General features: G+C 26.2%; 2 long non-coding RNA genes across 2 annotated transcripts in view; one reads left to right on the top strand and one right to left on the bottom strand.

Moving 5' to 3' along the window:
- Nucleotides 1–7775, bottom strand: part of LOC122268764 (uncharacterized) — a 37868-nt gene extending 30093 nt beyond the window's left edge. Inside the window, exon 1 of the long non-coding RNA XR_006224680.2 lies at nucleotides 7447–7775. This is a non-coding gene — a long non-coding RNA (uncharacterized lncRNA). The remainder of the gene's footprint in view (nucleotides 1–7446) is intronic.
- The window catches only part of LOC139426304 (uncharacterized), a 124228-nt gene that overhangs the window by 3077 nt on the left and 105690 nt on the right, over nucleotides 1–15461 (top strand). The window lies entirely within an intron of this gene.

Below are 15461 nucleotides of genomic sequence, written 5' to 3'. Positions count from 1 at the left end.
TACACTAATTGCGAACCAATGACAGTAAAAGTTCATTTGAATTTAGTGCAAGATATTAGCTGGAAAGATCTCACAATAATACTAAAAAATAATTAATAAACCCATTTTAATTATCATTCGAAAATAACATAGTCATGAACCAAAAACTATATAGACGATGAACTGCGCAATTTCAGCGAATCAATATTAAACACGTTCGTTTAAAAAATTGCAATTCAAAATATTTCGTTGAACTTAACAATTCAACAAACAAAATAAGCAAAATTAGTTTTTTTGACATTATCAGTTTTTATTTTATTATTTTTTACATCTTCATATCTGAAACAGAATCTTTCAAATAAAATTCGTATTTTCTATATAACTTATTAGGTTTTTATAATTTTGATTTTAATGCTTATAAGTATACTCAATTTCTCTATTTTCCTGCATGATAAGAAATTTAATATAAATAGATATAGTTATAATAACAAAGTTTAATGTAAATATTTCAAAATTTTGACAATAAAGAATGCATTTTATTGGAACATCTATGTGTTTAGAGCTTCTTTATATACTTTCGTGTTGTATTTTTACTTGTATTATTTACTTGTTTACCTAAATTCGTCTTTATTTAGGAATCTCTGCTTACATTTAAAATTTCTTGTCGTTTTTGAAAATTGAGCTTAAAATTTTATTTGAAATTATTAAAAAAATTTTTTTAAGCAAAACTCATAATTTAATTTTTTTAATTGTTTTTTCTACAGTGTATTTTGGTTTTAAAGGTTATTTAAATTGAACTAAATTAAAAAAAAAAACGTTTAGGAATATAGAAGACGATTTCATTTAAGTCTAAACCTTTGATCATAATTTTTAAACGTGCTAGAGAACTCATGTGGAAACTATGTTTAAATATGTAGTCTATAAAGTAAGGATTTATAAACAAAAATTTTCCAATGTTTAAGTTAGTGTTTTTAAAATATTATCAGCGTTATTTTAAAGTTTTTCCAAAATTTATACTTTATATGCAGGGAAAAGTTACCACGGTTCATATTTCCACAACTTTCAGCGTATCAAAGGAAATTTATACAATTTTTCTAGTTTTATATCTTTAAAAATAATTTTTTAAGTGATTTTTTTGTTTAAAATTGAGAACTATAATATTAACAATACAAATGTAAAAACATTATAATAATGTCCAATTAAATAAATATAAATGTCGTTTATTTATTTTCAAATGATATTATATGTTTCGACTAATTATTTAAGAGGACAGTTGATTCAGTAACCTGTGAAATAGTTCGAATTACAAAAGAATAATTTGCGTGACATTTTTTTCCTAAATTATATGAACAGTCTTTGAATTTTTGATTTGAAAATAATCTATACTCACTTTCTATGTAAGTACATTTGATATACTAAATGAAAAACACACAAATGAAAAACACACAAATGAAAAACACATTGTATATATTTTATAACAGCGTTTTTCGTTTTTACAAGTATTATTATAACAAAAATTATTGCTGCAGACTTAATTAAAATAGCATATATATTATCTTTATCTGAGTAAGTTTTGATCCACTTTTCAAAACAATCAGCAATGTTTTCTATTCTAATCGTAATTGATTTAATTTACTTACTTGAAAATATTTATAACTAACATATATGTGAACTAAATTGAGTTACAGTTAAAATTTTAGATTCCGTTGTTTTTAAAATGAAAAATACTCTCATTAATTATCATAATTATAATTTATCAAAATAATAAATATAAATAGAAAAATAAATTTCACTGATTTAGATATTAATGAATCAATTTTATTTTAGAAGGGAAAAACATTTATTTGAAATTCAATTTAAATTCAATTTCTATGATCGTTTCATTAAAAAATTAAGCGACAATCATTCATTCCTGCTCTTGAATTATCATTTAAATATGATTGCAAAGCAAACATTTTGATTTTATAGAAATTTTGATCAGTGACATTTTATTAATATTGTATAATAATATGGTTGGTATGGGCAATATTGTTCTTAATAATATTGTTCCTACTTTCATATATTGTTCATATTACAATGACACACACACACATAATAAATAAATAAATAAATAAAAAAATAAAAGACCGGAAACACTATATATTTCTTATCTCTTATTGATCTTATTATGAAGAGATAATACCAGCTAATTATCAATAATAAGCAAAGTAATTTTTTGTGCGTTTCCGATTATGAAATGCACATTATTATTATTATTTTATTTTAATAAAACTTAAATTAAATTTGAATTTAAACTGGTGGTTTTAAATTATTTAAAATTAATGTCAAAGAGAATATTAAGTCAGACTGCTTAAATATAAAATAGGTTAAAATTAAGTTAGCTTTAAAACGGCATCCTGTTGTTTTTGATAAAATAAAACATTATCAAACCTAATTTTAACACAATGTTGTGCAATTTTACCCACTATAAAAACAAAATGATTTTAGTGATAGATATACGGTATTAATTAAATAATTTCCTAATTTAAAATGGAATTTTTTTGTAATTTGTATTATTTGACATTGTAAATATTTTAATATCAGTGCATATTTTATAAATAACTATTAATACTTTGCTTTCTGAATCAAACAATTTTTAAAACCAATTTTGTTAACTTTAATTTGTTATATTAAATTAAAAATACTCGTGATTGCTAGATTAGAAGCCACATTAATTTAATTTTGAGAGAAATTGAATTCTTTAAAAAAAATTTTCCGGTCTCTTTTTTTATTTATTTCTTTTTCCTTTCTTTTTCAGCATTGTCATCCATATTGTTAAGAAATATCTACTTCAAAAACAAAAACGAAAAAACATCTAAAGTCTATAAAAACATATTACGCCTATAACGTATAAAGCCAATAAAAAATTTAAATTATCTTCTTCAGTCGCTGAAAAAAAAGTATGATCAAAACTACCAGAATAAGATAAAATTTAGCTTGTTTTTGGCTCTATGGGAACGCCAAATAGATAGTTAATTTTTTTTACAGATGTGCCTTGGTCATGATTTTGGTACATTTCACAATGAAATATGGTTTAGCGTAATCAAATTTGGTTAGTGTGGTAAAATTTGGTAAATTATCATGATGCTTTAAAGCATGGCATAAAAATTATTAGAATTTTCATCATCGTACAGCACGGTAATTTTGCCAGAATTTTTTTTCTTCATGTAAGTTCTTCTATTTCTTATAAATAAATAGTCTTCATCCCTTACTAAATACGTCAAAATCTACCTGCTTAAACACAAAACAATTCAGAATTCTGCACTTAATTAAAGAACATAGACTGCTAACACTATTCTAAAGAAATTTTAAGGAACTATTTTAAAAAACTATCTTAAAGGGAAAAAAAAACTGCAGTTCTTATAAAACCTCTAAAAGCATTTTCTCAATTCCAATGTCTAAATGAAAAAAAAAATTCTCTTTTTTTTCCTCAAAAAATTAAGCAAAATAATTCATAGAGAAAAAAATGGACCCTTTTAAATCATAAAATAAATATAGAAAAATCTTAAGCAAATTAATAAATAATTTCAAAGAATTTTTATTTCCGCTAAAACGCGTAAAAAATAACAATAAAACCAACGCGTAGCATAAACTTCTCAGTTATAAAACTGAAGCTCCCAAACGATTTTTCGCTAAGATATCAGTTGCATTTATTTGCAAACTAATAAAAAAGAACTACACGACAACACCTTTTGACAAAGGAACCATAAATTACAACATTATGTTTCGTAGTGTTTGCTTTCAAGGTGCCAAGCTAAGTTGAGAAAACATTACAGCATATTTGGTTATGTAGCATACCCATTCTTACTTATACTTGATGATATAATTTCCCCGCATTTTGGACGCCCGTCTTTTACAACCTTTGCGTGATTATCAGCTGCTACTGTAGAAAAAAAAATGTATTGTTGGCGAGGTATTATTTGGTGTAATTCTTTTTATTTCGCCAATCGCGTCATTGATGTTCAATATCATTGTGTCAAAATAATGAATGATTAGTTAAAGGTCGTAAAAAGAGTTGCCAACGAAATATGACGGCAGTTGTTATGGCATTTTTTTTTTTTTAAATTAGTCACGAATAAAGCTTAACGAATTTCCTTCTTAAGAAATTTTTTGCACATTATTTTTGGCAAGAAAGTAATCGAAATTATTGATTATTCTCAGTAATGAACCTTTAAAGAATAGAATGGTTTCTCTTGTAATTCTAGAACATTTATGATTCGGTTTATTTGACGATACGCAGAATTGTCCAGTACGTGTTGTTCTAGAAGCCTTTCTAAAATAAATCAAAAAAGAATTCTATATCTGTTCAAAAGCAAAACTACGAAACAACTGAACACGCTTCTTAATTATTATTTTAATTTGGTAAATTAAATTCAGTAACGCAAGAAAAAATATGTAAAAAACTAACACATAAAAGTGTTAGTTTGTTTCATAAGAAATTAGATAATTATAATTTAACATATATTTTATATTATTATTATTATTATAATTTTGTTAAATTTTTCTCAGAAATTTCTTTACTAATGAGAGTTTAAAGACAACGATGGCACAATGGTTTAAACTGAAACAATTGTGAAAGGCTGGGGTACTATCAACGGCAACGGAATGAAGCCCTCCCTGCTTCATATAGTTGAGCGTTTAGTAAATAAAGGCGGTCGCTGCGCAACACTAGCCATATTGCCACCACTATGCCTTTTGGTCGAAAAATGGGAGATCCTTAACACCAATCACCCCGTCATCCTACGGCTATTTATTACAAAAGGGTTTTACTTTAACATGAAATTTAAATTTGTTTTAATAAACAATTGGTTTATTACGTAAAGGAAGTTTTATACATTAATAAAAATAATTATTTTAAGTTATAATATCGCATTAAACAATATTGTTATTTTAAGTTAATAATTACTTTGATGTTTTACATTATACATTAGAAGATATTTAGATAAAATTGCACTACATCTTTAAATAAATAATTCTTATTTTTCGTTAAAAAAAATTCAGTTTTGATTATTCTTTTGAATATACTTATTTTCTTTTGTTGCCCTTTTGTTTCAGAAGAAAAAGTGCAAATTAACTCTGACATAAGAATAGAGCACTGAATGAAGAAAAATTATTTAATACTAGATTAATAGGTTAGAAATTACTAGATTTATTTATTTTTTAAATCATGAAACCAATATTTTGTTTCTGTCATTTTGTATATTAGATTAGTGGTTTATAATAGTTGTTTATATTATTCTTGTTTATTATTTTAGCTTTAGTTTACTATTGTTATCGATTATTTTAGTTGTTTGTTACTGTTATCGTTTATTATTATTTCAGTTTTCGGTATTGTTGTTATTTGTTACAGATTTGATGATACTATTTGAATACATTTGTTTCGGCTATATTTCATTCATTTTTCAAAAACATAATGGTATTCTTTTGTATTGCTTCTGTTCGATTAAGAACAAATATACACAATCTATCTGTACAATAGTTTCAAAATTTAGATTTTTGTTAATTTCATAGATTTATTAATGTAGCATAGTATGGTAATCGGTATTTATTGCTGCTTTCTATTGCTTTTATTTTTTTTCTTTTTCTTTTTGTTTGTTATTGTAGCGATTTGTTATTTCTATTATTTGCTATTGTTCTATTTTTTCATTGTTTAATTGTTTTAATTTCCAAATTATTACAATACTAACTGAATAATAAATTTAAAAATGAAAATTTTAGCATGCTTTTTCTTTTGTTATTTATTTCTAATAACTGGTAAAGTCGATAATGCGAAAAATATGAAAATTGCAATTAATTAATTTAGAGTGGATTTTCTTCAGTCTTTCCTTTTTTGCCCTAATATTATAAAGTAATTTTCATATTTAATTTCCTATTTGCTGATTTTATTACAAATTTGTTCTTAAATCAGAAAAATATAAAAATAGAATTTAAAAAAAATTTTTATGCTTTTAAATAAATATAAAAAAATAATTAATATTTCAAAATTTAATATTTTATTAATGTGATTTACAATGATAAAAAGTTTAAAAGATAAAAAGCTGTTCATTTCGGAAGTTGTAATAGTGTTTTGTTCTGTTTGAAAACCATGCAACAAATGTAGAAAATTTTTGCCATTTAAAACTAGCAACCATTGACTTATTCCGGTTATAAGTACTTGAATCCATGTAAATTAAACTGACATTGCAATTAAATCAATTTTTTTAAAAAATCAAACCCTAACGGAATATAATGCATTGGAGAATTAGATTGCTTTTTGCAATAAGAATATGTAAAATTACATTACTACGTAAATTACAAATAATGATATTCTTACAAATCTTCTTTGAGGAATTTGATAGATTTTAATGTATGATATTAATTAAAATCTACTAATAATAAAAAAATAAGGACCTATCTTTAAAGAATATATCAATATGAATCATAAAAAATTGCGGATAAAAAAATATGTTATTTATTTTATCACAGATTTCAGTATTAGGTTTCTTTGTTTACTCAATTAGGATAAAATGCACTTTTATTTAATTTTTAACTAAAAACTATTTAAATTACTTTTTCTTTCTTTTACATATAACTAAAAGGAACGCTACTATTATTTTGTTTCTAACTCGTTTTAAAATCATGAAATGTAAGATTATTTATTAATCTCTTTCTTTAACAGCTATTTAATTATAGATTTTTTTTCGTTTTTACAGACTGTAACATATTAAGAATATTCTTTATATATTTAGAATATATCAAATTAGGAATATTCTTCATGTTTATAGAATGTAAAAAATAAAGAATATTCTTAATGCATTTCGAATGCAACATATTAAGAATATTTTCGATATATTTAGAATGAAGCTTATTAAGAGTATTCCTCTTGCATTTATAATGTTACAAAGAATTAAACTGATGGGTATTTAAAAATAATAAGAATAAATGATTAAATATTTAAAATACTGTATATAATTATTCGTGCCTTCAGTAGGAATATTTAAAGCCCCATAATATTCTGAAATCAACAGTTAAGCACTTTTTAAAACTGTATTATGACTTCCAAGATTAAATTATAAAATTTTCAATCTATTCAGAGAACTAAATTTAAATAATAATGCTATTAATTATATTAAGGCCATATTTTTATAAGACAAATGTTACAGCTAACTTTTTGGGAAGTTTCATGAGCAAAAATATTTCAAAAAATAAAAGAATGCCGCCATTTGTAATCTCTTTTTTAAATGAGCAATTTCCGTCCTTTTTAAGAGTAATTTTACAATATTACACTAATCAATCTCTATCATTACTGATAAGTAACAGCAATCAGTTATTTAAATTCCTACTTTTAAAACATTCAAAATCATAAAAGAAAGATTTTCGACATTAAATTGTCATTTTCGGTTGTTCTTACGCACGCGAATCCAAAACATTTACATAACTTCTACTTACGTTGTGTGCGCCTCTCCCAATGCAGTTTTCGTCGCGGTTAGCAGTTAAAAATTTAAAAAAATACAATATCTAAAAAAGCAACATGCAGTTTACCTTAGAGTTCATCTAACTAGTGGACATCGCGAAATGAAACTGCGAACGCGAGGTAAAAACGTTCTAGAGAAAAACCAACCGAGAGGCAAAACAAAACAAAAAAAAATTAGGCTTCAAATACGGTGAAAAATTACCCTCTGTCTTGAGTAAAATAACGTGAGTGCGTGGCCATAAAAAAGATGGGGAAAAAAAACTATCTAGCATTAATCAGGATTGACTGGACTGTTGTATTTTAGGATCTCCCTGATCAAAACCTGGAGCTGATGAATCGAGTTGGGGTCTTGTCAGTAGATCGGGGGCTTTAGGGTCACGTCGTGAGAGGGGCGCTGCCCCCTTGGGGTGTATTCCATTTCTGGTCAACCCTGAGGCTCAAAATTAATTGCAGGTTTTTCATTGTAGCAGTTTGTTTCGTTTATTTTCACGTTCATTTTAAGAGGTTGATTGTCATAATCTTTTCTTTTTTTCTTTTAGATCATGCTTGCCTTAGGTTTTACGTTTTGTTCCCCTTAAAAGCGGTTGTTATAATCGTTCGTAGAAAATTGGTTTTGCTACCGTTTAAACGGTCAGGTGTTTCAGGTTGTGGTTTTATTTGCACCATCTAATTTCCACTTTTATTGGATCTTTTTTTTTCCTTTCTATTTATTATATTTCTTATATAGTTTTCTCCGTATATTACATTTTCTTTAAAAATATTTTTTTCTATATATTCTATTTTTTATTTATTTATATTTTTCCTGTATAATATATTAGCTTTTAAAAATTTCGGAACTTGTTGAACATTATTATTGAATTTAAATTTGATCTAACGATATTGTTGTTCAACTTGAATAGAAATATAGTGCTATTTAAATATAGTGCAATTTAAATATAGTACAGAACAAAATTAGAAATTATTAGTCTTATTTGTTTTAAATATACTGCAAAGCAGAAATATAGTACTACCTCTTTAAGGTTGTAAATTTGTACCGTATTATGCTTCGAGGTACCAATATTATGGTGCATTTTTTGAGAATGAAAATATTTTTTTGAAAGGAACTTATTAAATTCTACAAATAACAATCACACCAATATTGAAGTACTCTATTAGTAAAATCGGTATAATTTTAAACCATAATATCAGTACTTTAAACCGTAATTAAGCCATAAATTCTTTGAGCCATAATAGCAATTATAGGAAGTGTTAAATTAAACGTGTTTTCGTTCAAGTGGTATCATAGCATAGCGTAAATAATTTCAGAAAGATTAAATTGCATGCAATTATGGTTGAATTTAACACCTTATTAAGGTTGCAGCGAATTTGCACCATATTATAGTTCAAAGATCTAAACTTATAGTTCAACGCTTACCCAATGTTTTGGGGAGTGCATGTGTTACTTTGAGTGCGACTTAGATATCAAGGTAAAACCAATAACAAAGGCACTTCTATTAGGGTACTCTACTAGTAAAATCAGTGCAACCTTAAACCACAATATTGTTAGTTTGAACCATAATTAAACTATAAATACTTCGAACCGTAATGCAGCGAGAGAAAAAAAACTCTTTAAATCTTTTTAACATTTCCATTGAGCCAGAAACACGCTAAATTTAACTAATTTCTGGTAGTTTAGATCATACTTTTCATGCTTTAGTAGTTATGATCATACTTATAATAAAACCATATTTTAATGCAAATTTTGCGAAATTATTTTCTAAGGGTTTCGGTAAATATTGCCGAGCTTTTTGGTGATCCCATAGGGCCAGAAATATGTTAAATTTTATTATATTCTGATAGTTTTGACCATACTTTTTTTCTCAGTTTACTGCCTCTGAATAAACATGTCTTTTTTGAATTCTTGACTCTCAAAATGGTTGAGGTGGATTCAATTACATCTCCTAATTTGTTCAAATCTATATTCTCAACAAAAACATTTCCTTTTGATAATTTTAAAAGCGCTTGTATAAAATTACCCATAGTTGGTGTGAAAATATAAACGCTTCAGCTACCACGCTTATGCAAAGAGGAAACGATTCAGACAAACATTTAGTTATAATAGTTTAAATAAACGAAACTTTTCACACTCGTTAACCCTTGTAATTGCACTGCAGCTTAGTATTTACTGTCTTTAATTCAGTCAAATAATTACGACATTTTTCACTAAATGCTCTGACATGTTTACAAGGTAAGAATAATCAACCGAGTCAGTCAATCTTTTTTTTTTTTTTTTTTTTTTTTTTTTTTTTTTTTTTTTTTTTTTGTATATATATAAAAAAAAGTCTTCCAAATTATAGTTCTGAAATATCCCCCTCCGAATCCGCAGGAGAAAATCACAGTGATACATCAAACAATATGACAGGTAGGCCGCAACCAGGGATGTTTACTCCAATATTTTTCGGTTCACCAACACCTGCGAATTCGAATTTAAAGAAGAAGAGCAAATTTGCTTACATCCCTCTTTTATTGAAATTGAAAATTTCAGAATTCTTTGAAATAAATTATTTTTGTACTCTATTTTTTTCTTAAATGTATTTTTATTTTCTAATGAATAGTCTGCGAGATATTACCAGCAATTTTTGTTGCTTGAAATCAAACATGGTTTCGTTAAATTTTTTGAAATTCCGGGGACGTTTAAATATTACAAATCCAAAGGGTAAGAACGTAATTTGCTTATTCAAGAGGGAGGTGGGTTTGAGCAATGTTCACTTAATACGTAAAAATATCTTCATTTTCAAAATTTTCCAAGAAGACAAGAAAAAGAAATTTAAAAAAAAAAAATCACTTGGAAAATTTTAAAATGTATGCTTACGTAATGCTTACGTAAGACCTTGTTTTAAATTTTTAAATATAAAAATGATTCAACTCAAACTTTAAAGAAAATTATGCTCGGAAAAATTTGAATACGAAAGTTAACATTGCGCAGAGACAAAAATTCTGGTAAAATTACCGTACTATAAAATAATGACATTTCTGGTAAAAAATAAATAAAAACTCATTTCTAGTCAATAAAACTGAAATATATGGTATTTAAATCATTCATTTGGTAATTTTTTTCGTTAATATGGTAACGGTTTACCGAAAATGTTGGTTTTAAAAATTATAGTTCTTATTACCACACATATGATAAAAGATTCAAAACTGAAAAGTAAATTTAACCAAATGAATGACCCTAAGATATTACGATAGAATTACCTAATTTTACCTCATTTACCCAATTTTATCACATACTATGAAACCATATTTTATTGTTGATTTTACCAAAATCATTACTAAAGCGATTAGGTAAAAATTACCATAGAGCAAGAAACACGTTAAGTTTTACCATATTCTGGTTGTTTTTACCATACTCTTTTCTCAGTGTACTTACTAGCAAATTTACGAGAGTATAATGCGAGATGTTGATGGAAAAATACAACATATATTTTTGATGCATATTTAGTTTTTATTTCAATGTCATCAAATTATATATGTCACATGTTGTCATAATAACATGTCATCAAGTACTTTTATTTTTAATGCATAAAATAAAAATAAAAATGATGTGATATATTCAATGGTGATAAAATTAAAATGAGATCGTTTTATCTACTAAATATTCTGAAATCATTTCTTTTTTCGTTTTACATGCTTCATGTTTAACTTGTATTTTACGTACTTATTCAAATTAAAAGAATTTGATTATCTAGATCGAATTTTCTGATATCTTTAAGAATTCTATTACTAAGTTACGTTCATATGGTATGTTCATATGAGTAAGAAATATTAATATACCACAATATTTAAGAATTGTGTTGTTTCTTAAGCATAACATATTTTGTAAACGACATATTTGATGTTTAACATTGCAACATGAATATAAACGTTGTAACGTAGTGTCCAAACTTTATTAACTTCTTTCTTACCTTTATTAATAACATAGAAATTTTGTTAAAATAGTGAAGAATATGCGAATTATTAAATGCACAATATTGTAAACAAAAAATAATAATAATAAAATAATTTTATTATTTAGTTACTATTTATTTTTGCACTTTAATATTAAATGGCTTATTGCAAAAGTGATTATGATTGAAGAAATTTTAAGAGAAATACTTACGAAAATTTTAAAAAAAATTTTGAACCAGTGTGAAAATTATTGTAACTAAAATGTATTTAATACATGATATACTGTAAAAAAAAATTATATGATTGAAAACTACTTAAGACACAATTTTAACCTAATTTGTACTGATGTGAACAATTTTGTAACAGAGTATAAACAATTTATTCCATTGTTTGGTATTATTTATTTTTGTGTCCAATTATTATATAAATAACTGCAAAAACTTATCATGATAATTATTTCTGTAAAAATTATAACAGGACATACACTAGGGAACAAATTTTTTGTCGCATTTATTCAAATACTTGATCTTGTCAAATTCGGTTGTAAGGGCTTCAAAAATGAATTTAGTTTTGCTCCTAAAACTACAGGTTTTTATTATAAATGACGTTTTTAGACCTACTGTCATAAGCAGTATAAAAAAGCCGATTCCAGCACACAGGCGGCTCAAGCGGAGGTCGACTTGAGTTGTTTCCTTCCTGCTTCTGAGTTGAGTTGAGTTGTTCACCTGATTTCGTTTTGGTTTCGTTTTCTAAAATTTCTAACTTCCGGTGGCAACACCCTGTTTAGTTTTGGTTTCGGTTTCCAAAATTAAAAATTTTTGACATTTCATTTCGTGTACATTTAGTCAAAAAATAGACTAAAAATGTCATTAGAAAAGCTGTAGCTTGGAGGGAGAAACTGATTGTGTATTTGAAATCATCGAATCGAAAATATATCTTAGATCTGTTAAAAAAATTCTGATGCAACAGAAAAAAATGTTTGTTCCCCACTTTTATTATTGTGGAAAAATATGAAAAAGTTTATTATGTGAATTATTGGAAGTTAAATATTCTTATAAAAATTATCTGAATGAGTTATTAGTGTGAAAATTATTATTTGAACAATTTACACCAATTTTAGTTTAATAAAAATTTATTAAAGGATATTTGTTCTGATGCATTGACTCGTTTAACTAAAAAAGGGTTTTCTTTACTGCAGGACCTGATTAAGAGAATTTAAGACTCTGGGCAAAATACTGAATAAGGAGCAGTAATATTTTCACTAACTATAAAGTTTGTGTTACTTTTATTTCAATAAAAAATGTACAAGTCTACATCGGCATTCCTTGCCAAGAACTAACTGATTGAGGATTTCACGGCTTTCCTCTTCGTGTAACGCAGCTGTTGGATATTTCCATAAAAAAAAGTCTTCCATGAAGGCTAGTTTGCATCAATACTTGATGTCCGAAAATTAAAAATTTGAAGTAAAGTCTGTTAGTCTAAAGTGGTGGATTGAAAATCTGATTGACGCTTTACGTTTACAATCATGCGTATAGTACGGATTGCACACCGCTGTGAATGCAGTCTTAGATTTTGATTGAAAAGAAATACATTGTAGCTACTTTTACAATAGATTTTTAAAATTAGATTAGCAAAATTAGACATCATAAAATCATGAAATTTTAATGAATCAGAAAGGTATAAGATGAAGGTAAGTTTACAGTAAGATACACTTTTTTTTATCTTTACGGTTTTGAAAACAGTTTACAACTAGTAGTATGGTTATAAAACCATGAATACAAAAATCTATACGATTTTTTAACTATTTTCAAGTAGCATGGTTACAAAATCATAAGAACGAAATTTTACTGGCATTAAAGCTAGGCTTTTTGTTAGGTAATGGGCATTGGAGAAAGCAGGACACAAATTGGGGAGGGCAAAGCACTGGAAACTCTTCACGTGTTGTAGGGAATGGAGGAAATATTGTGGTGCCAACGCTGAGATTCAAACATGTCGATTATGAGACTGTCTACTCTGTCGATCATGAAACTGATAGATTAGAGCAATTTCGGTTATAATATGTAAGCAGTCGCAAGTAACTAAGTGGCCTCATTAGGTGGGCTTAGTTGGTGCGATAAAATTCTGGTTGTGTAACTGTATCAGGTTAAGGCAGATAAAAAACAGTTTTTCTCCCAGTTAACAGTTTGGTTACCATCTCATTTGCGGTTATTTGACTGTTTTGTTTGAACATGACAAAATGGAATTTAAAAAAATTGTTATTTAACCATTTTTTCCGAGAAATCTCTAATAGTGTAAGACATTGGTTTAAATATATAAGAACATTTATTTCATTAAAGCTGAATAATTATAATAATAATAAAATATTGAAATCTAATATTTAAATGCTTTTGTATTTTATATAGTAGTGTATGCTTTATAAAAACAATATTTAAAACCTCTTAATCATTCCTGTATTTTTTATTATTTTAATTGAATGATAATATTTCCAAGATAAAAAAAAAAAGATGCAAAGTCATGAAAGAAAGGATGATAAAAAATTAAATATTTGCCTTCTCATCAAATTTAAATTTAACTTATCAAAATAATATAACGTCTGATGAAATGTAATACAGTCGGACTTCTATTCAACGAACTTCTATTTTGTGATTTTTTTCGAGGAACCAAGGAACATTTTGGAAATTTCTTAGTAAAATAACTTCCAAATAGGGAAGTGAATTTTCTATTTAACGAACTATTCTTTTATTTTATGAAATATTTGAAATCTTATTAGAAATATTTATGAAATATTTGAAATATTTAAGATCATTTCAAACTTGTTAACTCATTTTATGGGGAAAATGACCTTGAATTGATTTTCGAATCACTTAACTTTTAGAGAAAGCAGTGAAATCCCTTTCCCTTTTTATTTGCATTTCAAACGAAGAACTCGGACAAAATTAACGGATTTTATCAGTAGCAATTAAACTTATGAACGCATATAGTAACAATGTAATGTTTATAATTACTTTTATAATAAATACAACTATAATTTTATACATAAATTTAGCTTTTTTAGTTGAAAGTGTATGTAGCATGATAGAGTAACAGTAGATAATGTTTTGCTCTATTCTTGCTTTCCATGCAGATTTCTTTTATGGTCAAAATTTATAAAATAAATAGTAGATACTAGTTTACAAGACAAAGATGTATCAATTACTGTTTTAACTATGTCTAGTGTTTATGAATTTAAAACCTGCTTTAAGTTGTTTAAGTATTTCAAAAGGTGATTACCAATTTAACGAATTTTTCATATAACAGCAGTATAAAAAAGCCGATTCCAGCACACAGGCGGCTCAAGCGGAGGTCGACTTGAGTTGTTTCCTTCCTGCTTCTGAGTTGAGTTGAGTTGTTCACCTGATTTCGTTTTGGTTTCGTTTTCTAAAATTTCTAACTTCCGGTGGCAACACCCTGTTTAGTTTTGGTTTCGGTTTCCAAAATTAAAAATTTTTGACATTTCATTTCGTGTACATTTAGTCAAAAAATAGACTAAAAATGTCATTAGAAAAGCTGTAGCTTGGAGGGAGAAACTGATTGTGTATTTGAAATCATCGAATCGAAAATATATCTTAGATCTGTTAAAAAAATTCTGATGCAACAGAAAAAAATGTTTGTTCCCCACTTTTATTATTGTGGAAAAATATGAAAAAGTTTATTATGTGAATTATTGAAGTTAAATATTCTTATAAAAATTATCTGAATGAGTTATTAGTGTGAAAATTATTATTTGAACAATTTACACCAATTTTAGTTTAATAAAAATTTATTAAAGGATATTTGTTCTGATGCATTGACTCGTTTAACTAAAANTACAAATATTTAAAAACAAGCCTATTCTTGAAATTATAACATATAAATACTTGGAAAATGCTAATTTTTTTTTTGTAATCATGAATTGAAAATTAAAGTGTCAACATATTAACACATACTGTTCATTCACTGGGAAATCTATGCCCAGTAAAGGAACATGCCTGTTCCCTCACAGGTTAGAAGTGGTTTTTCGTATTTTCAACATACTTTTGATGCG

The sequence above is a fragment of the Parasteatoda tepidariorum genome, chromosome 8 (genome assembly GCF_043381705.1).
Source record: "Parasteatoda tepidariorum isolate YZ-2023 chromosome 8, CAS_Ptep_4.0, whole genome shotgun sequence".
Classification (NCBI taxonomy): Eukaryota; Metazoa; Arthropoda; class Arachnida; order Araneae; family Theridiidae; genus Parasteatoda; species Parasteatoda tepidariorum.
The sequence above is the reverse complement of the archived record's forward strand: the minus strand, read 5'-3'. Positions and strand labels throughout refer to the sequence as shown.